The following is a 26,947-nucleotide window of genomic DNA, read 5'->3' on the forward strand; positions in this document are numbered from 1 at the left end:
GGGTTGTTTTGGTTTGATAGGACTGCCATTCTGGGTGGCTTTGCTATTGCTATTTAGTCGCTAAGTTGTGTCTGACTCTTTTGTGACCCATGGACTATAGCCCAGCAGGCTCCTCTGTCCGTGGGATTTCCCAGGCGAGAATACTGGAGTGAGTTGCCATTTCCTTCTCCAGGGGGTCTTTCTGACCTCAGGATCGAACCTGTGTCTCCTGCATTGCAGGCGGATTCTTTACTGCTGAGCACTGGGTGGCTTAAATAACAGTGGTTTGTCTCATAGTTCTGGAGGCTAGAAGTCCGAGATCAAGATGTCCATTGGGTTGGCTCCCTATGAGGACTGTAAGGGAGAATCTGTCGTGCACACTTCTCGTAGCTCGTGGAGATTTGCCAGCAATGTTTGCTGTTCATTGATGTGTAGGAATGTCACCCAGATCTCTGCCTTCATGTTCAATGTGCTCTTCCTGTGTCTGTCTACACAAAGTTGTTTTCTTATAAAGATACTAGTCATACTGGGTAAGGGGCCACCCTACACCAGTATGACTTCATCTTACCAATTACATCTGCCATAACCCTATTTCCAAGTCAAGTCCCATTCTAAAGTACTAGGGGTTAGGACTTGAGCATATGAACTTCTGGGGGCCACGGTTCAACTCATAACACCCATCTTTTTGAAATTCAACCCATCATGGTGTCCCCAAAGTACTGCCTGTGAAGTATAACTTCAAGCCACCCACTTCTCTCCAGCTCTTCTTCTGCTCTTTAATCCAGGCTGCCACCAACACTCACTTAGACTCCTGCTCTAGCCCAGGGAGTTGGAGTCACACTTATATGTGCAGAGATGTGTTTTCCTTCAGTTTTACTGAGTTTCTACCTCCAGTCACCATAGTGACTGATGCAGAAGCTCTGTCTAGTCACGCCCAGGTCAACTCAGGGAGCTTCAGTGATTTCTCAGTTTTCTTGAGTTTATGCTCAATCAGATCAAGTATTTCTCTCTCCCTCCCTCTCCTTGGCAAGGCAAGACTGTTCCTGTTGGGGGGACATCACAGTGATGTGGCATTAATGGGGCAGGATTTGTGGTCACTGAGCTGGCATCCCCATTCCACAGTGCTGTCTGGTCTTGACTGTTGGCTCCTGGTGGAGACCCGACCCGGGATGTGCTGCAGCAGCCTGAGCCCACGTCTCAGGGCCATGCTGCCATCTCTAGCTGCATCTCATCTTCCTGACCGTGGTTCTCATCAAGCTCCTCCCCTGGAACCTGGGAGGATTTGTCTGCTGTCCCTGTAGCTGCTGGGATCTACAGAACTCCAGAAGGCTGACCCCAGGACCAGTGGCCTAGACACCTTGCACAGTGATTGGTCATCCATGGATTCATCTGCATGGTTTTCCAGGGTTCTAGAACTCCAGGTAGCAAGTCAGCACCAGCCTCTCTTATTCCTGGATTTCCCGAAACCTCTTTGAGGGTTCGATTGTTTTCAAGGAATGCACAGTCATTGGAGTCTGATTTCCTTGTGTGTCTTTAGTAGAATAGAAGCCTCCCGTCACCTTTGTATCCCTTGGAGTTAGCACAGTGTCTGACATGGTGTAGATGCTCAGTAAAGTGTCTGCTGTGTGAATGGTTCTCCAGCTATCTGACACCTCTGGTGGCTGACACACCTTAGGACTTCCAATGCAATGGGAAAATGGTGGACTTTGGAGGCAGCGCAGACCCTCCTTCAGATCCCAGCCATGCCCTTTGCTGCTTAGGCCACCTTGGGCAAGTGACTTTTTCTCTATAAGTCTGAGCTTTCTCAGACATAGATGGGAAATTACTTCACAGGTTGAGATTGGGTGTAAATTAGATAATGTATATTAAAGCACTTAGCCTACCTCCTGCTGCTTAAGTAAGTGCACTATGAATGGCTTTTTATTATCACTATGCTTTCTTTAGCTCCTGTGAGCCCCTCAAAACTTGCAGTTAGAGTGCTTTCTGTGAGCTTTGAAGGAGGGACCCATCCTGCTTAGCCTCAGATCCTTACTTGGCTGAGGGTGGGCTGAGTTTTCAAAGCTCTGGAAAGGAGGATGTGAGAGCAATCAGGACTGATGCCTCCACTTCCGGCTCTCACTCAGAGCTGTGATCGTCCTGGGTTTGACTCACGAGTGTCAGCTGGAAGGTTGCATGACAGTGGCAGCTGTTGACATGCTTAGATAGAGGGATGAAATTTACTGTGGTTGAAACATGAAAACCACTTCTTTTTCCTTAAAAGGGACCAGATAATGGAGTTGAACTTCAAGTTCCAGAAGCAGAGATGGTTCATGAGATTCTAGACTTGGGGCAAGAAAGGGGTATATTTTCCTGGCCAGAGTTCCCTTTGGGATTTGGTGAAAGCTGCTCCATGAACATTGGTCATGTGCTCTCGTTATAGTCATAAAACAGCGTGATCTTGCTGCCTTCTCGTCTGTCTGTTCTTTATTTCACTAGTTGTATTCAGAAAGGTAGGGAAGTGGTGACATCACTGGTTTCTGTCTCTAGGTTTGAGTAGGTGCCAACTTGAAGGCCTGCTCCTGTTTTCCACAATGAGGTCCCTCTTTGTTGGGGAAATTTTCCAATGTGCCGTTCTAAATATTTTGAGCCCTGTGCTTTTATTTTTATGGGGGAAACCGAACGAAGTCTAGCGAGTCTGAAATGTAGGTGAGTTGGTCAGAAATACTGGCCTCCTTGTTTCTAAAATGCACCAGGGGAAAATAAAGCAACACACAAGTAGTACCTACACACCAAAAATCATTCTAACGTTCAGAGTGGAATTTAATGGAATAAGCAATGAAACAGAAGGCTGAGTTCCAGACGTGGCTCCAGCAACAACTGGTTGCCTTGGTTCACTTGTTTGTAAAACAGGGACAACAATAGCAAACCCAATGAAATCACTGGCAGTTAACTAAGCTCCTGCTAGTAAGAACTGGTGGCATTTTTCAGCATGATGTGCTAGGTGCTGTTATAGATGGAGGAAACCGAGGTCAAGGGAAGTCGTGTCTGACTCTTTGCAACCCCATGGACTGTAGTCTGCCAGGCTTCTTTGTTCATGGAATTCTCCAGCAAGAACAGTGGAGTGGGTTGCCATTCCCTTCTCCAGGAGATCTTCCCCACCCAGGGATTGAACTTGGGTCTCCTGCCTTACAGGCAGATTCTTTACCAGCTGAACCAGCAGGGAAGCCTAGATTACTATTATGCTCCCATGGTAAGAACTGATGTCATTTTTTTTTAGTGTGATGTTGGAAACCAAGGCAAAGAAAAGTTTCAAAATTTGCCCAAGTTTGTGCAGCCAGGAAGGGCAGGACCAGGATGGGGCCCAAGAGGTCTGACCAGGTCTGCCTGGTCCTATCCATGCTGTCTTCTGACCTTGAACGTGAAGCCCTTCACAGGCTGCTAGTGAGCAGTGCAAGGTGGTCCTTTGCTAGGAACAAAATGAAGTGATGGTAGAAAAGTGCATTTTTTGATAAGGGATGTGTACACTGTAAGGGTCTAAATCTAATGTTAGCCATTTGATGAAGGCCTTCCACACACATCTCTTTCCCTCTCTTCTTAAACAGAGTGTAGACAAATATTTGTTTATACCCTAACATATTTAGCCCAACCTGCAAACTCTGTGTCAAAGCTGTTCCAAGTGCTTTGCCTGTGTTATTGAACACCAGGCCCCAACCAACCAGGGAGGCTGAGAATAACCCTTTTTACTGATAATAAAACTATATCACAGAGGTTGGGGCTTCCCTGGTAACTCAGATAGTACAGAATCTGCCTGCAATGGGGAGACCTGGGTTCTGATCCCTGGGTTGGGAAGATCCCCTGGAGAAAAGAATGGCAACCCGCTCCAGTATTCCTGCCTGGGGAATTCGATAGAGGAGCCTGGAGGGTTACAGTCCATGGGATCACAAAGAGCCAGACACGACTGAGCAACTAATACTTTTACTTCTCACAGAGAGGTTAAGTGACGGGCCCTGAGCCACAGAGCTAGGGCTGAACCTGGGTTTGAACTCAGGCTCTGGCCACAGGGCCTGTGCTCTTAGAGACCAGAAGTTCTCAGTTACAACCCAGTGGGCTGCGCAGGGCAGCATGAAAGGAATGGGCATGTTTGTGGTTACTGATCCCCGCATCTGTGCCAAGCACTGTGCCAGGAACCTTCCCTCATACATTGCTTCCCACAAGCCAGGAGTCAGGTGCCGCTGTAGCTCCGCCTTGTAGCTCAGGGAGTAAAGAGGTAAAAAGTTAAGTCAAGTGCCCATAACGCACAGCTCATACATGTCAGAGCTGAGGTTCAAATTTATGCTCTGTGGCGGGAGGTCCAAAGTTCTCCGGCGGCTCAGTCTGGCCAAGTAAATGGTCAGGCTTGCTAGTGGGTGTGTGTGTGGGGTGTGTGGTACATTAGGATCTCCTTTGGCTGTAGGCTCTTTGCTGTCTCCTACCAGCTTCATCCAACATGTGAAGAGCTGTATCTCTTTGACTCGTGTATATTTCTCAGTCAATTCTAAAATCAGAGGGCAGGGGTATAATTTGTTGTTTTTCTTAAGTCCTAACACAGGATAAGCACGATCACTGAAATATGAAGAGGGGACTGTGAGGCCCAAAAGGCAGGTCTGAACAGGAACACCTTCACCGAGGAGATGACTTTGGAGCTGGGACTTGAAAGGGAAGGGCATTTGCCTAGTAGAGACCCAGAGGCTTGATGAGCTACACCTGATTGGTCTTTGCCCACCTCCCAGCCTAAGCACAGGGCAGGGCTCCTGGCAGGGGTCCCCTACCTGTCTGGGGGATGGAGAGGTGATGAGCCCTGACTCATGACTGACATGCAGGTGAGCAGATGCCTGCCAGTGGCTGGGGAAGTAGAAGGGCAGAGACAAGAGGATTCAAGGATGGGATGTGAGGAAAATCTAGGGAGAGTTTAGAAGTCAAGAAAACTCAGGAGCTTAAAGCAAATGACCTTTGAAGTTATGTACTTCCTTGGAAGAGAAACCAAGGCAAGCAATTCAGTTAGGTGAGGGGCAAGTCATACTTTTTCTAATACAGAATGCCAACTTTGCGAAAGGTTTTTTTTTTTTTTTCCCTGTGAATTTATGGTGGGTAAAAGCATTCAGGAACTCTGGGAAAACCCAGTGCACAGGCAGAAAATCAACTCTAGCTGAAAATAAAGGACTGGAAAATTATTATTGAAGAATTGTTTTTCTGTGGTTCATCTTTCTGTATCTGGGACAAGGATTTCTTTCATTGATATAATCAGTGGTTGCATTTTCTACAGGACATTTTTTGTGTCAAGCAGGCAATGTTTCCAAAGAAGAGGGTGTGTGGGGCTGCAGAGAAAGAAAAAAGTGGCAGGCTGATGCTGTTGAGGGGGTGCAATTGGATTCAGCAAAGGCACTCTGCTTGCACCATGAGTTACTCTCAAGCATCAGCAAGCCTGAGCTGACTTTTGAAATGTAGTTGAAACCCTGTGATAATGCACCCTCAGGAGCTCCAAGTGATTTGGCTGTGGTGGAGCTTTGCCAGCTCAGTTCAAATTCACTTCATCTGTCTATCTTGCTCTCTTTCCTTCTCACTTTCTTCTCCCTTCTTCCTACCCCACCTCTCCCTCCCTCCCCAACTGCCCCCGCCCCCCACCCCATCTCTCTGTCTTTTCCCCTCTACTAGGTATTAGTAATGCTCAGATGAGGACTTCCTTGGAGGTCAGGTGGTTAAGACTTTGCCTTCCAAGGCAGGTGGTGTATTGGTCTGGGAGCTGAGATCCCATGTGCCTCATGGCCAAAAACCCAAAACATAAAGCAGAAGCAATATTGTAACAGATTCAATAAAGGCTTTAAAATGGTCCCCATCGAAAGAAAACTTAAAAAAAATACTCAGATGAAAAAGAGATAACCTCTGTCCTTATAAGAGAGAGAGGAGTAAGTCGGCAGGACAGTGCAGTGTGGTAAGTGTGGTGAGAGAGGATTCAGAATGGGACACACCAAAGGGTCATGTACCCAAGCCTGGAGGAAGGTCACCAGAGAGACCATACTGTCTGGAATGAGTTAATTATTTGGTTGTGGCTGTTAATGTCTTCCTTGGAGTTGCTTCAGTCTGTTCTTTTCATTTCACTCTCTTCTTGGAAACTTCCCTTCTAGCCCTTCACTTTTGACCCCGGCCTTCCCTGTCCATTGGCACTACCCTCCGTATGCACAGTCTCTTTGGCCCCTCCCCACTTCCTCACCCGCATGTTCCAGCTGTGACAGCTGACCCTGGTTATCCGGTTCGCTCCCCAGCCTTGCTGGGTCCCAGTGTAAGCAGTCAGGCTTCCCCAGGTGTGAGGATGAACGCATGCTCCAGAGTGGGGATGACTTGTGAAGGCCACTGGAAATAGAAGGCGAATATATCTCATCAGGTGTGCAGCCAGGCCTCCAGAGGCTCTAGACCATGGTTCTGGGGTAGGCAGCACGGCCTCCGTCTATTACGGGCTATGACAGAGTCTCCCAGTTCAAGTGACCCTGTTGTGCAGGACGTTCAGCCTCTGTCGTCTCTGGGTTGTCTACTGTCCCTCCTGCTGATGATCTCGCCTGCTGCTTCTTCCCCCCTGCATCCCCACTTGCATTTAAGCCTCTTCAAGACACTTCCCCAATTTTGGGTTTAGTTGGCATTTTTGGGGGCAGCACCTTTTCTTGACACAGATATGACAGTGTGTGTGTGCCAGGAGCCACTCGGTGTCTGCTTTATTCAGAGCAGGGCCTGGGCATGACAGAGATATAGGTCCCCACTGACTGGTTGGCAAGGGGGTGAGTTTCCATTCTTGACCATGCACTTAGACCTAAGCTCCCAATCGTTCTGATCTTAGCTCCAGGGTCTAGCCTGGCACTAGGGTTCCTACAAGAATCTACCTGGTGCTCCCAATTCTGATCCTACCCCTCACGCTGACATCACAGCATTTTACCATCTCAAACTATTATTGCTTTAAAACAACTTTGTTGGAGGCTCAAGAGGGAGCAATATATGTACAATTATGGCTGATTTGTGTGGTTGTACAGCAGAAACAACACAACATTGTAATTTTCCTCTAATTAAAAAATAATAAAATATAAAACAACGTTGTCATGCCTTAGGATAGACCATGAGGGCTAATTTTCTGGGTTTGTGGAGTGACCACCCTGCTGCAAAGACTTGTGGTCTGTGGGTGCCTGAGCTCAGCTCTGCCTGCCTGGGTGTCCAGGGCACTGACTGGCTGTTTAGTTCTTTCTTTTGCCTCAGCAGACTTCCTTTCATTCCTGTTGCTCTACTTGTTATAGGTGTAGATTATATTGCTTTAAAAAGTGTTTCTTTTGTGTCTTATCACCAGTTCTTCTTTTTTAAAATGGAGGACAAGAAGAACCGGGTTAGGGGTTCAGACCAGGTTCAAACAAGGCAGTCCAACTCCATAAGCGTTTTGATGCACTGGAGAATCTCCCAGATGACTCCTGGAAAGCCTCCAAGGTTGCAAAGCTGGCCTTCTGGAGAAGGTCCACAGTTCCCCCGCATACAGTGACACTCCTTTGGACACTCTACAGAGTGGAAGAAGGAGGATTCCATCTAGGGGACTGTAAATTCAGCCTCAAAATAACCCAGTAGAGCTATTAGATATTGGTGATGTTTATGAGATCATTTAGGGTATGTGCTTCTGTGCTGTGCAAGTCGCTTCAGTCATGTCCAACTCCTTGTGGCCCCACAGACTTGTCCTTGGAATCCTCCAGGAAAGAATACTGCAGTGGGTTGCCATGCCCTCCTCCAGGGGCTCTTCCTGACCCAGGGATCAAACCCACATCTCTTACATCTCTGGCATTGGCAGGTAGGTTCTTTACCACTAGCCCCACCTGGGCAGCCCCATTCAGGGTATGTGTTAACGTATTTATTGACCTTAATAGGTCTCTCACTTTCTGCTCTTGCCAGATCTGCCAGGGAGTATATATATATATATATATATACATATATATATATATATATATATGCATTTGGGTGTAGTCAGTGTTTCTCTAATTTTAGTCTTTCATATACTCATCTTCATCATTTTGACTTTGTTACTTAAACTATTATTTATTTAATTCTTTCTGTAAATTAGCTCAAACAATTAAACATAAATATCTTAATCTTGTCCTAAACAAGTTTCCGTGAAATAATATTTTTGGTTTACTACTTATATTTTCCTAATTAACATTAAACAAATTCAGAATAATTATTATAAAATATTTGCTTGCATACAAATGAAATCCTTTTATACACCTGCATGGGTATCACACTTTGTAAAGGATAGAAGGAGCTTTAAGTGATTAGATCCTTTACACTGGGAGAATTCGTTCTATCTAATTCACCCACCTTCTCTCAAGATAGGATTTCCAGAGGATTCTCCTTGATGCAGCTATTCTGGATGCTTTATTATCATGGAGATCAAGGTTACTTTCACCAGGAACTTTAATTTTTCACAGTGGCTAAGATTCTAAGCTCTCTTAATTCAACAAATACTTGAGTCCGCCTAGTGCCTGTGACGGAGAAGGCAATGGCACCCCACTCAAGTATTCTTGCCTGAAAAATTCCATGGATGGAGAAGGCTGATAGGCTGCAGTCCATGGGGTCTCGAAGAGTCGGACACGACTGAACGACTTCACTTTCACTTTTCACTTTCATACATTGGAGAAGGAAATGGCAACCCACTCCAGTGTTCTTGCCTGGAGAATCCCAGGGACAGCGGAGCCTGGTGGGCTGCTGTCTATGGGGTTGCACAGAGTTGGACACGACTGAAGTGACTTAGCAGCAGCAGTGCCTGTGAGGCACTGTGGGTGGGGCACTCCTGGCCCTGCATTTCGCAGCTCCCCTTCCCTGTGAAGTTTCAGAGGATGATGGCAAAGGCATGCAGAGTTCCATGGGCTATGACATAATGTGCTAGAAACCCCAGTGAGGAAGTCTGTGGCTTGGGCTGGAGGCCTGAAAGGAAACTCGCCCTCCTCTGAAACCCAGACCATTTGATCACTCATCAGTCACATCAGGGGACAGAAAACGGAGCCGATGAGAGAGCTGGGGGAAGAAGAAATGAGAGAGAGCTGGGAGGCCAGACTTCCTTGTGCACTTTTGGACCTGCCGTGTGGAGAGAAAATCATCCATGACTAGGAACTCTGACCACACTGCAACCTCATCCTTTGTAAACACGATCTAGTCACATCCTGGAATTTCCAGGCCAGGGCCCTCTGTGATCCCTGCATGGGGAACAGGAAGGGGGACCCATGGCATCAAGACAGATCTCCCAAGAGTAAGAGTGTCTTCAAGTGCGTTTGTAGATTTAAAGTTCCATTGGAGACAGAAATGTTGGTTCTTTCTGCCATCACGTCTATGCCAACCTCCATTCTGTATCTAAATATGGATTAAATCTGTAATTATCCACGATAGGAAATTATTATGATAGGAATCCCTGGAACCTCCCTGAGGTCCTAGGTCTCTCCAAGAAAATGCCCCTTTATGAAAGAAGCTTTTTGTGGTTGCCAGCCTGTCCTAGAGAGTAGGAAATGCATGTAGCCTTAGGTACATGCCTTACTGTTGCACATGGGTTGGGATACTGCATTTAGAATAGAAGTGTCAGGGCAATGATGGACATTTTGCTGTGTGATTGTCTTTTAGTCGTGTACATGTTTTTGTAAGGCCCGTGTTTGAAAGCAGCCCTCCACAAGAGGCAGGACCAAACTGGTCCCGTTTGAGAAGCCCCGCGCCCGCCCCCCCATGGGGTCAGCCGAAGGAACAGGAGCTGCCCTGGGTGCCCGCCACTGTTCTTCCTCCCACTGGGACGCTATAACACGTCGAGATGGCACCAGTGCCCCTTCCAACCATCAGGACGAGCATAATTCTGCCTAGAGGGGTGAGAAATTATAACCCTGAGCTCTCCACTTTATTCAGGGACCGTTCCTTTTCTTCCTCACTGGATCTGGGGTGAATGGGAGGCAGAGGGAAAACCATCTTGGTTTTTAGGCATTCTGTGGGTCTGGCTGGCTGTGCAAACTGCTAATACAGCATAGAAGAAAAAGAACCTGCTTTATTTCTACCACAGAAATGAGCAAATTAGTTTTTAGCAGCTGAATGCAGCATCGATTCTGCCACCAGAATTTAGATCACCAGGTGTCTAAAGAGAGTGGATGACTCTTTAGACAACAGCAGCAACACATGGCACTTCATACCCTTGAGAGAGACTCCACTGGAAGGGATCTGCAACCTAGCAATTGATGAGACCACTTGAAACATCTGTCACTTGAAAGAGACCGTCTAAGGGATATGCTCCATGTCACCTTCACTCCATCTTCTAAGCACCATCTGTATATTAGTTCAGGTTTCCAGGAAACAGCACACAAACGCTTTTGAGTCCCTTCAAGAAGGGTCTAGCAGGAGAGATGACTGAGTGTTAGTTACGTCTTTGTAAGTCCTGAGAGTTAGTACAGCGAAGGATCCTTTTTGCAAGTGTTTTTGTATCTTTTGTACATCTCTTTCTCAAAGTGTCATTCATTACACAATTCATGCAACATTTCCTGAAATTCATTGCTAGGAAAAAGCTTTTTTGACCAGATTAATTTATTAATTCTCCCAGCAAACCTTTGCTGAATGTCTGTTGTGTGCCAGGCACTGGGGTAGGTATTGGAACGTAGATGAACCAGGATGTTTTCTTATATTTGATATAAGCACTAAGTCACCCAAGGTGTATGCAGTTTTTCTAGATCTGGCAGGAGCACCAAACTCAACTGAGTTTTCAAATACATTGACTCCTTCTTTCCAAGTAGAACTCTTTTATACTCTTCTTATTTTTACTATTAATTAAAGCTGTATTATAAAAAGATATATTCTCATTTAAAATTTTTTTGTAAGACGGAAAAGTTCATAAGTTGTCTGCTCATCATATCTGTTCTTCAAACATCCTCTAATTCCACTCCTAGGTGTGACCACTATTACCTATGTGTTGTTACCATCTGGCTACTAAGCATGCACGTGAGTGCGCGCACACACACACACACACACACATATACACACTGACATTCCAAGAGCAAGGAGATTGGAATGATCCACCCCAAGTGCAGACAGAGGTGTATTGTTAGAAAAGAACTGTAAAAAATAATGAAGACTCCTAAAAGTCAGTCTGTTTTTTATTAGCACCATATACCAGCAATTCTAAACAATGTCAGGGATAAAATGCTCCTTCTTAAGGGGTGGACTGCTCTCATCAGTTCACCTTCTCCAGTACTGTAACTCTGAACATACATACACACATAGCAGTTGCATATGGATACACCTATATATGCAGACAGGTCTACAAATATGTACTTGTACAACATATATCTTTTGTAAAATACAAATGGGTTAACAGGCGTTATTCTTATAATATTTTTCTATTAATTTATTTTGGACTTCTTTCTACATCATTTCTTACACATCCAGTTCTTTCTCCTGTGCTGTTCTTAGTCGCTCAGTCGTGTCTGACTCTCTGTGACCCCATGGACTGTAGCCTGCCAGGCTCCTCTGTCCATGGGGATTCTCCAGGCAAGGATACTGGAGTGCGCTGCTGTTCCCTTCTCCAGGGGATCTTCCCAACCCAGGAATTCAACTGGGCTCTCCTGCATTTGCAGGCAGATTCTTTACCAACTGAGCTACCAGGTAAGCCCAGTTCCTTCTGAATGATTGCCAAATTTTCTGTGATATGAACATATCATAAATTTTTTATCCAAGCCTTCATTGTTTTGCTATTAGCATGATAAGTAGATGAGTTTTACTAATCCAGACTGATAGTCTTTTTCTTTTGTTATGTATAGCTGCCTCATTTACTTTTATTTTTTTATAACATGTATTTATTACACTTAATTTTATTACAATATTTGTTTGTTAATAGTATATCTATATTTTCTGTTTATATTGTTGTCGCAAAATTTATTTTGGTTATTTTGTTCTGCCTGTGACTTCTTTGCTTTCGTTTGTCTTCCTGTTTCTCATAATAATATTTGAAACTTTGATAGTTAAACCTCTCTTTCTTGTTTTATCAATGTTGGGCAGATTTATACCTCAGGATGAAAGAAGAGGAAGATTTATATTTTACACTTCCTCTCAGCTTCTTTCACTCATCTCGCTTTTTATTATTATTATTTTTTGTATTACCAAGATTTACAACTTACATAGAACTGAGCTCTGAGAATGTAATTACACACTCAGTGGTCACCAATAGTCCTTTCATCCATGGCTTTCCTGATCATGACATGACTTCAAACATTTTTTTACTTATCTTTGGGTTGGCTGAATTTGTTGTGTCTTTTTTTTTTTTAAAGAAGGGCTCATAAATGCTATGTTATCAGATTCTTTGCATTATTAAAACTGTCTTTAGACATAAAACATATAATTCTCAGGTCACACGTTTTTCTCCATCAGAATTCTGTAGATATTGTTCACCTACTGCTTGCATTGGATGTTGATATGGAGAAGGCTGAGGTCAGCCTTTTTCTCTCTTTGGGAAACATGCTTTATTTAATTTTTGAATGTCCTTAGGAATCATTTTAATTCTCGAACTTCATGGTTTCCACTAAGATATGGTTCAAATTTGAGAGTGTATTTTTCCTTGATCAAAAAGTCTATTTTCTGTAGATTTTAATACGTGGATTCATATTTTTTTGTTATTTAAGAAAACATTTCTTCCTTATTATATTGAATATTTTTTCTGTTTTCCACTTTAGGAATATTAGCTATACATACAATGAGCCTCCTCACCCATCTGTCTTCTCTATATTCTCTTTTATTTTTTAGAATTCTTTTTCATTTTTTGTTATACAAATTTCTTAAGGTATACCTCTACCTCCATATCGGAGAAGGCAATGGCACCCACTCCAGTCCTCTTGCCTGGAAAATCCCATGGACAGAAGAGCCTGGCAGGCTGCAGTCCATGAGGTCGCTAAGAGTCGGACACGACTGAGCGACTTCACTTTCACTTTTCACTTTCATGCACTGGAGAAGGAAATGGCAACCCACTCCAGTGTTCTTGCCTGGAGAATCCCAGGGACGGGGGAGCCTGGTGGGCTGCCGTCTGTGGGGTCACACAGAGTCGGACACGACTGAAGCGACTTAGCAGCAGCAGCAGCTACCTCCATATGGTTTCCCTAGTGGCTCAGCTGGTAAAGAATCCACCTGCAATGAGCGAGACCTGGGTTCGATCCCTGGGTTGGGAAGACCCCCTGGAGAAGGGAAAGGCTACCGACTCCAGTATTCTGGCCTGGAGAATTCCATGGACTGTATAGTCCATGGGGTTGCAGAGTCAGACATGACTGAGCGACTTTCACTTCACTTTCACTACGTCCATATACCTAGCTGTGTTATCTATTCTTGCTGCTTCTGATATAACTTTCATTCTTATGCTTTTATTATCTTAAACTTTTTTCAAATGCTACTCCAGGTTATATTTTATTTCCTTTTGATATTTCTTACTCTAATCTTTGATTGTCTGATTTCTTTTCTATCTCTCCTTAAACAGCCTAAGTTCTCTTTCTTTAAAAATAGAGAGATGTTTGTGTGTGCTCAGTCATATCTGAGTCTTTGTGATCCCATGGACTGTAGTCCGCCAGGCTCCTCTGTCCATGGGATTCTCCAGGCAAGAATACTGGAGTGGGTTGCCATTTCCTTTTCCCGGGGGTCTTCCCAAACCATGGATTGAACTTGCATCTCTTGGAGCTCCTGCATTGGCAGGCAGATTCTTTATACCACTAGTGCCACTTGGAAAGCCTCCAAAGTAGAGACAAGTATATGAAAATGTTTCCTCTTTCCTGAAGTAATTCTCTTTCTGGAAAGTTTTTTTAAAAACCTGCTGTCATTCGTGTCTTACGTGTTAGGCACTATCTTTACATGGGTCCCTTTTGCTTTCTTTGTGGTAATATGTGAAGGAGACAAGTCTACACAGGAGGAGAGGAATAGGGAAAGTCACGAATGTCAATCTGGGCAACATTTTCACAGAAATCTTTCCAGATGTCTCTTCTTCTGCCTTGAGGGCTCGGCTTGCCTCAGTTTCTTGTTCTTCTCCATCTGGGGAGAGTAGGTCACCTGGACAGGAGGTCACTGTGGCTCCAAGTAGACTCTCCAGCTCATGATTGATTTTTCAAACATTCTTTATAAAGAATTCAAACAGCACAACAAGACGTAGGTTGAAAAACAAGTCTACCCCCCCACTTAACCCTTTCCCCTGAGATAACCACTCTTACTGGTTTTCTATGTCTTCTGGACCGAGAGCCTGTGTGTATACAACTTGGTAAAATAGTATACACAAGGCTTGAATTTTCTTACTTAATAATAAATGCTGGCAGTTGTTCCATATTAGCAGATATCTTTCAACTTCAGTCTTGCTAATAGCTGCAGAGGGTTCTTTCAAACTCACACTCAGGGCATGCTGAATAATTCAGGCTTTCTCAGCCAGCACAGAATTTCTGATAATGATGAGGAAGTATTTTCCTTCCTCTTTGTTTCTTCCACGGGTTCTGTCACCTCACGGGTTGCCTGAGTTGTCAGGATCCCCTGAAGGCCTAGTTAGGACAGGGGACAGAGCCAGGAGGGGTCTTGTTGAAGATGAAAGGATGATCATTAATTCCTGCTTATACGTACATCTGCCCAACCTTAAAATACAGGACTAGGGGAAACAGGATGGTGGCAACTCGGCTATACAGACATTAAAATAGGAAAGAAAGTTATGTAAGTGAACATGGTATTTGAAAGAATCTTCATTTTCTCTCTAGCTCCCTTTCTACAAGGAATGAAAACCCAGAAGATACAAAGTGTGTTTAGGTTTGGCCAGTCAGAAGTTTGGCTTGCACAGCTGTCTTCACTCTATACTTTAAATGTTTTCCCTAAAAACAATATAGTTATATCTGAGATAGGGACAAAAAATAAGTTAACAATATCAGATAGATTAAACAAACAGATTCAAGAAGGGTTGAGATAAACCACTGGAAGTTTTAACCCCAGTGAGAGAGATTGTTCAAACACGAATCTTGGATCTGCTCTCCCAACTTGTATTTATTATCCTCCACGAAGACAAATAGGAATTTCTCCAGGGGGTTATTTGGAGTGCTTTGTCTGGTGAGGTAAGACTCTTCCCTGTGGTTCTTTCAACCAGAGGAGAATTCAGCATAAACAGAGTCCCCACATAAACCCTCTGTACAACCTTTCATATCTATTGGTTGCAGTGAGACTGGAGAAAGGGCAGGGCATTCTTAGTTAAAAAGATTCTTGAAAAATTTATTATATGTGCTTATTACGTGCCTGGCACCATGCGGAGCATTTTATGGGCATTATCTCATTTTATTTTCACAAACAGCATCATGAAGGTGGAGTCATCTTCCGAGGATCAAATTCTGATTCTGCCAGTTCTAATTCTTGGTGAGATCATTTAACTCCTCTGTCTCCCCATTTTTCATAAAATGAATTAAATGAGGTATAATGCAAGGACAGGTCCAAGCGGGGTGCCAGAAACCTGGTCAGTATTCACTGAATGTCTGATTATATCAGTACAATTACTCTCAGTACTTGCATTTTACAAATGAAGGAACTGGGGTCCACAGAAGGAGTGTTTTTGCCTTGTCACCCAGCCAATAACATGGAGCCAAGATCCAGACCTGGGTCTGTCCCATTGTAGAGACTGGGATTTTAAACATGAAGCTCTCTGGTCTATTCATCACACCCAACCCTGAAGCTCAGATGTGGGGCTCAGAGCTCTTTGGGGATGTCAGGTACTCTAACAAGACAAAATGCCTTTGAACTTCCATATATAATAGGTGTGCTCTGAAAAATTATATTCGTGTTGAATCCTGTTTTTCTTTGGCTTTCATTACATGAATAATTTTATGATTGTGCCTTTCTTGCTCAATATTTTCACTCAGAGACACATAAACACATCTGAATCCTAGTTTACTCTCTGGAATCTTTATTTTTCTTTTGGAGTTTTCATCCGTTTACTATAAAATGAAGCTCCAGTAAGAGTTATTCATAGGACTAGCTCAATAACCCTTTGTTGAATGCCATTAGGAATCTCACTAATATGTCCCTTCATCAATGAGTGAGTGCATTCCTAAAATATTCTGCTTAGAATAAAAGATTGTTTTGTATAAGTCCAGGTAGGTATTTATATGTGAGAGTTGTTTTTGTTATGCTTTTCAGAAGTGTGACATTATATGTGGAGATAAAAATATAGGTTTTGTTATTTTAAAATCTTCTTTAGAAGATAAAATCTTTTTTTAGAAGCTTAAAAACAAATGGAAGTGCTGTGGGTTCTTATTATTTGTGGTAATTATTAGGTTGGCTTAAAGCTCATTTAGAAAACCCAAATGAACTTTTTGGACAACTCAATATAGTCTATGAATGAACTTTTTGGACTACTCAATATAGTCTATGAATGAACTTTTTGGACTACTCAATATATTCTATGAATATTTTTTTTTGTTGTTGCTGCTCTCTTGCCCAGTTGTGTCTGACTCTTTGCAACCCCATGAACTGCAGCACATCAGGTCTCCCTGTCCCTTACCATCTCCCAGAGTTTGCCCAAGTTCATGTCCATTGCATTGGTGATGCCATCCAGCTATCTCATCCTCTGACATCTGCTTCTACTTCTGCCTTCAATCTTTCCCAGCCTCAGGAACTTTTTCCAATGAATCAGCTGTTCACATCAGATGACCAAAATATTAGAGTTTCAGCTTCAGCATCAGTCCTTCCAGTGAGTATTCAGGGTTTATTTCCCTTAGGATTGACTGGTTTAATCTCCCTGCTGTCCAAGGGACTCACAGGAGTCTTCTCCAGCACCACAATTTGGAGGTATCAATTCTTTGGTGCTCTGCCTTCTTTACGGTCCAGCTCTCACAACCGTACATGACCACAGGGAAAACCATAGCCTTGACTATACGGACCTTTGTTGGCAGAGTAATGTCTCTGCTTTTCAACACACTGTATAGGTTTGTCATAGCTTTCCTTCCAAGAAGCAAACATCTTCAAATTTCATGACTGCAGTCACCATCTGCAGTGATTTTAGAGCCCAGGAAGAGGAAATCTGTCACTACTTCCACCTTTTCCCCTGTATTTGGCATGAAGTAATAGGGCTGGATGCCATGATCTTAGTTTTTTTAATATTTAGTTTTAAGCCAGCTTTTTCACTCTCCTCCTTCACCCTCATCAAGGGGCTCTTTATTTCCTATTTTCTTTCTGCCATTAGAGTGGTATCATCCACATATCTGAGGTTGTTTATGTTTCTTGATCCTGGTAATCTTGATTCCAGCTTATAGCTCATCCAGCCCAGCATTTTTCATGATGTGCTCAGCGTATAGATTAAACAAACAGGGTGACAGCAGACCACCCTGTCATACTACTTTCTTAATCTTGAGCCAATCAGCTGTTGCATGTTCCATATAGGGTTATGACTGTTGCTTCTTGATGGGCATGTGGGTTTCTCAGGAGACAGGTAAGATGGTCTGGGATTCCCATCTCTTTGAAAGCTTTTCATAGTTTATTATGGTCCATACGGTTTGTTTACTGTATATGCAGAGTACATCATGTGAAATGCCAGGATGGATAAAACACAAGCTGGAATCAAGATTGCCTGGAGAAATATCAATAACCTCAGATATACAGATGACACCATCCTTATGGCAGAAAGTGAAGAGGAACTAAAGAGCCTCTTGATGAAGGTGAAAGAGAAGAGTGAAAATTCTGGCTTAAAACTCAACATTTAAAACACGAAGATCATGGCATCTGGTCCCATCACTTCATGGCAAATAGATGGGGAAACAGTGGAAACAGTGACAGATTTAGTTTTTTGGGGCTCCAAAATCACTGCAAATGGTGACTGCAGCCATGAAATTAAAGGACGTTTACTCCTTGGAAGAAAAGTTATGAGCAACCTAGACTGCATATTAAAAAGCAGAGACATTACTTTACCAACAGAGATCCATCTAGTCAAAGCTATGGTTTTTCCAGTAGTCATGTATGGATGTGTGAGTTGGACTATAAGGAATGCTGAGTGCCAAAGAATTGATGCTTTTGAACTGTGGTGTTGGAAAAGACTCTTGAGAGTGCCTAGGACTGCAAGGAGATCCAACCAGTCCATCCTAAAGGAAATCAATCCTGAATATTAATTGGAAAGACTGATGCTGAAGCTTAAACTCCAATATTTTGGCCATCTGATGCAAATAGCTGACTCATTAGAAAAGACCCTGATTCTAGGAAAGATTGAAGGCAGGAGAAGGGGACGGCAGAAGAGTTTGGTTGGATGGCATCGCTGATTCAATGGACATGAGTTTGAGCAAGCTCTGGGAGATGGTGAAGGACAGGGAAGCCTGGCATGCTGCAGTTCATGGGGTCACAAAGAGTTGGACAGGACTACACAACAACACCATCATCAAAAGCTTTTGCATAGTCGATGAAACAGAAGTAGATGTTTTTCTGGAATTCCCTAGTTTTCTCTATGATCCAGAGAATGTTGGCAATTTGATCTCTGGTTCCTCTTCCTTTTCTAAATCCCTCTTGGTTATCTGGAAGTTCTTGGTTCACATAATGCTGAAGCCTAGGATGCAATCTAGCATGAATCTAGCATGCAAGATTTTAAGCATCACCTTGCTAGCATGGGAGATGAGTGCAATTGTCTGATGGTTAGCACATTCTTTCGTATTACCCTTCTTGGAAATGGGGAGGAGGACTGACCTTTTCCAGTCCTGTGGCCACTTCTGGGTCTTCCAGACTTGCTAACATATTGAAGGTAACACCTTGATGGCATCATCTTTTAGGATTTTGAATAATTCTACTGAAATTCTGTTGCATCCACTAGCTTTATTAACAGCAGTGCTTCCTAAGACCCACTTGACTTTGCTCTTTAGAATGTCTGACTCTGGGTGGCTGACCACACCATTGTAGTCATCCAGTTCATTTGGATCTTTTTTATACAGTTCTTCTGTGTATTCTTTCCATTTCTTCTTCATCTCTTCAGCGTCTACTAGATCTCTACCATTTATGTCCTTTATTGTGCCCATCATCTTTGGGCAAAATATTCCCTTGATATCTCCAGTTTTCCTGAAGAGAGCTCTAGTCTTTCCCCTTCTGTCATTTTCCTCTATTTTTATCCACTGTTCATTGAAGAAGGTCTTCTTGTCTCTCCTTTTTATTCTTTGGTAATATGCATTTAGTTGGATATACCTTTCCCTTTTTCCATTGCTTTTCACTTCTCTTCTATCTTTAGCTATTTGTAAGGCCTCCTCAGATAACCACTTTGCCTTCTTGCTTTTTTCCCCCTTTGGGATGGCTTTGCTTGCTTCCTCCTGTACGATATTATAACCTCTGTCCATAGTTCTTCAGGCACACTGTTTACAAGTTCTAACCCCTTGAATCTATTTGTTACTTCCACTGCATATTCATAGGTGATCTGATTTAAATTGTACCTGACCTAGTGGTTTTCCCCACTTTCTTTAGTTTAGGCCTGAATTTTGCTATGGGAAGCTGATGATCTGAGCCACAGTCAGCTCCAGGTCTTGTTTTTGCTGACTGTATATATCTTCTCCATCTTTGGCTACAAAGAATGGAATCAGTTTGATTTTGGTATTGACCATTTGGTGATGACCATGTGTAAAGTCATCTCTTGTCTTGTTGAAAAAGGATATATGCTATGACCAATTCATTCTCTTGACAGAATCAGTTAGCCTTTGCCCTGCTTCATTTTGTTTGCCAAGGACAAACTTGCCTGTTACTCTAGGTATCTCTTGACTTCCTACTTTTGCATTTTAATCCCCAGTGATGAATAGAACATCTTCTTTTGGTGTTAGTTCTAGGAAGTCTTCTAGGTCTTCATAGAACTGATCAACTTCAGCCTCTTTGGTGTCAGCAGTAGAGGCGTAGACTTGAATTACTGTGATGTTAAATGGCTGGCCTTGGAAACCAACTGAGATCATTGTGTCATTTTTGAGATTGCATCCAGGTACTGCATTTCATACTCTTTTGTTGACTAAGAGGGCTACTCCATTTCTTCTAAGGGATTCTTGCCCAAAGTAGTAGATATAATGATCATCTGAATTAAATCTGCCCATTCCTGTTCATTTTAGTTCACTGATTCCTAAGATGTCAGTGTTTCTTCTTGCCATCTCCTGCTTGACAACATCCAGTTTACCTTGATTCATGAACCTAACATTCCAGGTTCCTATGCAATACTGTTCTTTGAAGCATCAGATTTTACTTTCACCACCAGACACATCCCTAATTGAGCATCACTTCATTCTTTCCTGGGGCTATTAATAGTTGTCCTCTGCTCTTCCCCAGTAGCATATCGGACATCTTCAGATCTGGGGGACTCATCTTTCAGTGTCAAATCTTTTTGTCCTTTTATATAGTTCATGAGGTTCTCACAGCAAGTATACAGGGGTGGTTTGCCATTCCCTCCTCCAGAATATATTACAAACACTGAATAAGTGAGTACTGACCCATTGCTCATAGGGGAAATGCAGGGTTAAGTTCCTGTGAGCTTCTGGTCAAAATATTTCAGCTTATCAATATATAACTTTGTTTTATGTGTCTGTCTGCTGAAAAATACCTTTTAAAATATATATTGTTGACTCATTAACACTGAACTCATGGTCAACAGTACTGTAACTCATGCCTTGAAGAAAGCTTATATGCCACTTTTTTTTTTTTTCCTTAAGGCACATCTCAGCCTTCTTGTGCTTGGGAATACCAGATAGCACTTCAGCACTGCACTTGGGGGCCATTTTAAACAGTGAAATCACCAATAAAAAAGACAAAAAAAGCAAAAATGTTGGTATTATGCATACTGTTAAAAGAACACTTGCTTGTAGCATGAGAGCTGAAACAAAAGAGCAGAGCATCTCCTTGTTCAACCTCAGTCCAGGGCGCCTGTAAATTTCCACTGCTCTGTGCACATATAGCAATGATCATCAAAGTGTCCCCAACTAATGAGGGTGAGGTTACAAACACATTTTAGCAAGGAAGCAAATTCTCATATACGGAATCTTCAGATAATGAGGAACTACTGTATTTTGCTTTCAAAATGTCCTTTTTTGCTCCTTTTCAGGTTTTAATTTGGGAACTATGAGAGATTAATTGCATTTATGGCCACCATATTGGTCTCCCAGTATCAGGCTGTCTGTCTTGTAACTCTTGGTCCCCTCCTACATTAAATCCAGACTTGAGCATGTGACTTGGCTTGGCCAATAGAATGTTAACAAATCTGGTGCAGGTAAAAGCTTTAGAAGTACCTGTGCATTTCCTCCTTTCCATTTGGACCCCTGACACCACCATGAGAACATAGCCCACAAGAAGGGAGTGGCAGATACATGGAAGAGAGCAGAGAATTGTCTCATACAAGGCCATTTAGGCCAGCTGGCCATGGGTTGACCACTGATGCATGAGAGAGACCAGCCAGCTAAGGTCAGACAAATCTGGCTCAGGTTAGCCAGTCGACCAACCCAATCCATCGACCATGAAGAATAAATGGATTTTCTTTTTAAAAGCCACCATATTTAAGGATGGTTTCTTACACATCACTGACTAACTGATCCAAGGATTTGAGCATCTCCAGTTTTAGTTTCAGAGCTTTAGCATTCTAGATCCTCTAGAATGCTAGAGGATTCAGCTGAAGGTTGATTCCTGCTTGTCTGTTATGGGAAGATGGAAAAGTACATCAACCATTTCAACATAAACCAGAGAAAAGAGAAGAGAGATAATGGTCAACAGGGAAGGTCATTAGACTGGGGTAGAACTCAGAGTATAGTTTTTCACATCTACCTTCCCAGGCCTTAATGAGTATCTTCCAGTTATTTTAATTTAACTTTGGCTTGGCTTGATTCAAATATGACTGTTAAGCTTTTTTCCCCCTTTCACAGGTAATAATGGTTTTTTAAATTTATTTTGCACTGAAAGAAGAGAAAAAGAGGCAGCCAGGGAAAAGGAGGGGTAGAGGTGGAAAGAAGGTAGTAAATTATGTACAGAAAATAATTTCTCTCGTTTCAGTCTCAGAACATGAAGGGAAATTCACAAGGGGTTCCATACATCAATAAGTACACTGTGTTTCTCTAGAAAAGCTATTGGCCCCAAGGCATAATAAAAGTTACACTTAAGAATATCATAAACCTTTTAAAAGTCACTGTTTGAATCAAAATAATTTTCTGATAAAATATTAATTCTCAAAATGAGCTGTAAAATATGAACACAAAACAGCTTAGGTGATTTTTATTTCTGACAATAAAGTTAAAATATCTTGGAGAAAGTGACAGGTACTAGAAGGTAGTTCTCAGAATCAATGAATGAAAATATGAGTCTGAAATTCCCTCAGATTCTATTCTGTCTTTTAGTTCTCAGTTACTGGGAAGGTGCCAGGCTCCATGCTTGGGCCTATATGGGGCTTCAGGCCAGGCTGTCAAAGGGAAATCTCAAAACACAGTTGGAGCTCAAAATGCAACTTCAGGGTAACTCGTCACCCTTTGGTTGATCTGAATTTATTTCCTGGACACTGGCTCTTTAAATGAAGAGATAGATCTTAGCTAAAGATACAAATCAGAGGCAATTATTTTAAAATGCAGGAAAAAAATGAACTCACTTATTGAAGGACAGCTCTGAGTGGAAGTAAAAATTCTGTGAAGTAATTAACTGAAAATTACCTTACGGAAATTTATGCTAATCTAGTACTTTACCGCTAATGTTAAAAGGATCAGTTCCCTTAATTTATAAATTTTGCTGTTGGGATATTTGGTTTAGCAAATATTGGTTTTATCACATATTCCTGTGATAACACAGGTCTCTGGAGTCAGACTCCGTGCATTCAGCTCTTAACTTCACCATCTGCAAAAACCTGTAATTTTAGGTAAGCTCCTTGACATTTCTGTGCCCCAATTTCTTTACCTATAAAGTGGAAATAATAATATTACCCGTTTCCTCTTTTTTGCTATGTGAATTAAATGAGGTGATGTGTGTAAGGGGTCATTCTATGTCAGCTAATAATAAATATACATTAGTGTCAGCTAGGAAACCTAAGCCTTCCTCTGACATTTCCCCAGTACATTTCCTGACCTGTCCTGAGTGCTGGTTTCAGATCCACCAACCTTCATGCCCTCCTCTGCTTTCCCTCAGTGGTAGGTGAATTTCAGATATTACTATGAAAGTCCCTTCCCACCAGGAGCACTGCCCTCCTGTGTAACGTAAAATCAACACAAGTCCTTCCAGATTTGGATAACAACACTTAATTCAGCTTGTTTGTATAGGAGGCTAGATGAATCAAGACTCTTCAGCGAACCCATTCCTAAGCTGAACCCCTAAAAGTCTCTTTCCTGTCCTCCCAAACTCTGCCCATCACCTCCAACCTCAACTGTACTTTTCATTCTCTACAACCTGAAATTTCGTGGGTTTGATAAGTCCCTGCTGTGTCAGGGCTGGGCCCTGGTGATGGCATTTTCTGAGGTTAGTTAAAGCATTTGTTGACATTTTTGTTGGTGTCTATATGCAGTCCTCGAACATGACTGAACTATAACTCTTTACAAATTCACTCATTCATATTTTCCGTACATTAAAACAACCTCCTAGTTACAGTAGTAAATCTCTGGGGATTTCCTGCTCCACCTTAGGAAATCCAATATGCCTGGTGGACTCTGAGGCCCAAACACAACTGAGTGTACATCCTTGTTTTCCTCCAGCCCCGTTTCAAATCTATTTAAATGCAATTCCAGTCCAGAGCCTCTGGCAACTCCCTCCCAGTCTCCCTGAGCCAACCCCCTGATTGACCGTTGATAGATCAATTCTCATCTTGCCTTGTTTAACTCATACGCGCTCTCAAGCTGCTGTTACACAAACACAAAGTGGGGGAGGTCAGGGGGGTTAGAAATAATTTAGAGTCCCCGACAGGGTGCAGTTTGGAAAGGCCTGACTTCAGCTGACCCAGCCTCCAGCCATAACTTCGCATCGCCATCCACACTGACCTTCATCAATCTTCCCTCTTCCAATTAGCCCCCTTCCCTAAAGAAAGTGACATGCTCACAGTTACAGGGCATCCAGTAACAAAGTTAATTAGGAGTTAGGTCTCTAAGTAGTATCGCCTTTCCCTGGGAAAAACTTCCTACTGTTACCAGAAAATGGAGTTTGAAACCAAGCAAAACAGAAAATGCCATGACTGAGCCTAAGAGTGTCTCTGTGAACTGGAGCCGTGCATGGTAGCATGTTTGTTTGGGAGAGAGAAGACAAAGGCAGAGTGTGTTGTATTATTTAAATAATAATAATAACGATAATGGCTACCATTTACGAAGCGTATACAATATGCTATGCATCATGGTAAGATTTCTCTATTTTATCTCATTTTGAGTCCCATGACAGTGCTATTCTTCATCAAAAGGCCTATATGCTTACCAAGTGCTCAATAAATTAAAAAAGAATATAGGTGTGGTAGGGATAATATTTGGGGAAAGAAATGGCAACCCACTCCAGTATTTTTGCCAGGATAATCCCAAGGACAGAGGGGCCTGGTGGACTATAATCCATGGAGTTTCAGATGAGTCAGACACAACTGAGCGACTGAGCACACAGGGATACTATTTTCAAAATATTGAGGCGGTACATTTAAATTTTCCTCCTGCATAGTGCCTGGTGGCCGCTGCCTCCCCTGTAGGATCTGGGAAAGGGAAGCAGTGCCGTGGGATGTGCACTGTGGGTGTATGGGAAGGTCAAGGATGGAAGGGGAGAGGAAGTGGAAATCCTGCTCCTGGGGTTGCGGGAAGAAGAAGGGGATGAAACACGGGGAAGGTGTGCTGGCAGCATGTGGATCCTGGCCTTGCTTGCTCTGGCTGGAGTCCAGGGGGATGTGAAAATGTGTGTTTATGGGAGAGGGAGCACTGTTAGGTGGAGGTACGAGTTCAGAGTAGAAGAGATCTTGGGACTCATGGTGAAGCTATCTTTCAGAAAGAACCACAACCTGGGGCTGTCAGGCTATGAGGCAGTAAGAAAGCCTGGGCAAGGACTCTAGAACCTGAATGGGATGAAATAGATGCACAAGTTCCTGTAGGTCAGCAGTGATGGCTGGGCTATTTCCCAAATTTTCACTCATTTGTCTTCTAACATAAGAGAAGCCTATTTTGGGGACAGAAACTCACCCAATTGAAAGACTACATTATAGCTAGATACGACTGTAGAACTAAATTATGGACAATGAAATGTAAGCAAAAATTTGAATAGAACTGGAGTGGCTCCTTAAAGGAAGCTGACCCATCAGAGAAACACTCCCTATCCTTCTTGCTATTGCTTTCAAGCTGGACAAAATGACTGGAGCTTCAGCTGCCATTCTGTAACACAAACACCTTTTAACTAAAATGTCTGGGTAGGTAAAAAGATGTGTAGAGTGTATATGCACCTCCTCCCAAAGGATTGATACTTTTTACTTGTTAACGTCTAAAGTTTAGTTCTGTAAGTTATTGAATGAGATTTATATTTATGATGTACTCTACCTATGAAAGAAAGGCTTAGTTCGCTCAGTTCTGTCTGACTCTACGACCCCATGGACTGTAGCTGCCAGGCTCCTCTGTCCATGGGCTTCTCCAGGCAAGAATACTAGAGTAGGTAGCCATTCCCTTCTCCAGGGGATCTTCTTGACCCAGGAATCAAATCTGGCTCTCCTGAATTGCATGTATACAAATGTTAGATGAACATGCCTTTGATGGAGCAATTCCACTTCTAGGAATGTATCCTTATGGATATAGTTGAACACGTGCTGAAATATATATACATATTAAGAGTAGCACTGTGTTAAATAACAAAAGCCTGGAAACAACCTTACTAGACAGGTATATGAGACTGATGGAATAAATTCTAGTATAAAGTGGAATACTCTGCAGCTATGAACAAGAGTGGGCCAGAACTGTTGATCTACTTCTATTGATCTTACAGGGAACAATTCTAGCATTATATCATTAAGTAAGAAAATTCAAGGAACAGAAGTATGAATACAATGGTACTATTTCAGTAGTGGCCCAGTGGGTGGAAAAAATTACAGAGGAAACCAAAAATGGAAGAAAACATTTCGTCTTCATAATTACTGAAAAGCATGTGCTAAGTGAGAAAGCCTGAAATTGTGTAGTATGCACTGAGTGTGAGTCTAAGAGACAGCTGGTTCTTTTTAATAATATAGATATTTATGTTTGGCTGAAAGGTCTGATGCTCATGACATGGCTGAGCTAAGCAGGACCTTAGATCAGCAGTGAGAGAGGCGATGGGGTGGCTGCCATATGCTGCCTTTGCTGTTCCTCAGATGAGGCAGGAAGAGTCTGGGGAAAGCAGAGGGAGGTTCGAATTTGGAAACCAAAGTGAGGAAGGGGACAGGGAGCAGGGAGGGGCAGTAGAAGGCCAGGAGACAGAGATTCTATGCCCTGGAGGGTAGATGGGGAGCAGCCTTTCTTTCTAACTTCCTTGTCGTTTCTTTCCCTGATATTCTGTCCGTGGGGAAAACTCCCCATGGAGAAGTTCTGCTCTATCACCCACATTGGAGAGGATTTGCTGAAGGAAGAGGGGAAGGAGAGAACTAGGCAGCTTCTCTGAAAGCAGGTCTCCCAGGGGACTCCATGGTCCCAGCCATCTCTTTGTACTTGATGTGAGAAATTCATTAATCATTCAAATGGACACATTCGTGGTGGGCAAACAGCTCTGTGTCACCATTCCGCTTGGGAATAGCATATGAACAGAATTAGATATTTGTAAAAACTGGGTGACAGATGGGCTGTTTGGAACAGTTTCATTTATGGTCATTAAATGTCACCTTTTGAAACAGCATCTGGGATGTTGGTGGTCCCTTTCCAGGAACAAATTGTAAAAACCCACACGATCCAGTGTTCGGTTCCATGTGGTTCCCAGAGTTGCAGTGACTGCACAATCAGGTCCTTGGTCTCCCCTCTCCTGGGGATGAAACCACCACGAACCCTGCTGTCTT

Source organism: Odocoileus virginianus, chromosome 14 (assembly GCF_023699985.2).
Source record: "Odocoileus virginianus isolate 20LAN1187 ecotype Illinois chromosome 14, Ovbor_1.2, whole genome shotgun sequence".
In the NCBI taxonomy this organism is placed as follows: Eukaryota; Metazoa; Chordata; class Mammalia; order Artiodactyla; family Cervidae; genus Odocoileus; species Odocoileus virginianus.